Source organism: Pteropus alecto, unplaced genomic scaffold (assembly GCF_000325575.1).
Source record: "Pteropus alecto unplaced genomic scaffold, ASM32557v1 scaffold156, whole genome shotgun sequence".
Taxonomy (NCBI): Eukaryota; Metazoa; Chordata; class Mammalia; order Chiroptera; family Pteropodidae; genus Pteropus; species Pteropus alecto.
The window spans coordinates 1103146-1104196 of NW_006437746.1; the positions used below are offsets into that span (position 1 = coordinate 1103146).

Here is a 1051-nt window from a genome sequence, read left to right on the forward strand (position 1 = left end):
GGAGGGACCCTGCGCCTCGGGATGCGCCGGGGCCGGGGGCGGGCTGGGGACCGAGGGCTCCGCCTTCCCAGCGGGGAGTTGGGGTACGGGCGCTGGGCCTGGGACGCCACCCTAGCTTCCATCTGCCGTGGGGATAGGGCCGGTGGACTTTTTCCTCCAGATTTCCTCCTTTCTTAAGGACGAATTGTTAGAATTCTTAGGAGAATTGTTAGTTGTTGGGGTTTTTTTTTTTTTTTAAATGCCCTGCCCATGGAGGGCTCCGCCTTCCCAGCGGGGAGTTGGGGTACGGGCGCTGGGCCTGGGACGCCACCCTAGCTTCCATCTGCCGTGGGGATAGGGCCGGTGGACTTTTTCCTCCAGATTTCCTCCTTTCTTAAGGACGAATTGTTAGAATTCTTAGGAGAATTGTTAGTTGTTGGGGTTTTTTTTTTTTTTTAAATGCCCTGCCCATGTGAGTTTGGCGCTGGCGCTTGTTTCAATCCAAGCAACTTTACACCTTGGAGAAACTGTGCGGTGCGTCAGTAGGATCTGCACATACAAAATCCGTGTCTTGCGTCTGTATTTTCTTGCGCCGTGCAGGTGAGTGAGAGCGGCGTGCGATGTACTGGGTGGGAGTCTTCTGAGGGGCTCGATGGCAGTAGGTGTGAGACCGTAGTAAAAATAAGGGCGGAGGCGACCGCCTTACTTACTGTTTCTTAGCAAGTGAACCGCGCGGGGTTTTCAGCTTCTGCTTGGAGAATGTCGTTCGTAGAAATTATTCATTTAATTTTATGGTAGCGAAACTCGATTTTCCGAGCACGTTTGGTTTTCACTGGAGTGAATTCCCTCGCTTCGAAATCGACCCAAGTGAAATTCAAGCATTGCAACTTTTCATTGTTTTGCCTCGGGAGAGGACTTTGAACAGAGACTTTGGAAGTTAAGTTCTCACAGCCCGCCTCCGAATCCGCTAAACTCGAAAGCTTTGGCAGTTGAGTGTAGTTGTTTCCTTCGTTTTCTGTTCCCTTTCGGAGGGAGCATTGTCTCATACTCTATCTTCCAGACATCTGTGGTC

The 1051-nt window shown here is 51.5% G+C and overlaps 1 protein-coding gene across 1 annotated transcript in view; it reads left to right on the forward strand.

Moving 5' to 3' along the window:
* The first annotated feature begins 457 nt into the window (after positions 1-457).
* The window catches only part of CTNNB1 (catenin beta 1), a 35034-nt gene continuing 34440 nt past the window's right edge, over positions 458-1051 (forward strand). Inside the window, exon 1 of the mRNA XM_006914817.3 lies at positions 458-579. The gene's annotated coding sequence lies outside the window, so the exon portion shown is untranslated. The remainder of the gene's footprint in view (positions 580-1051) is intronic.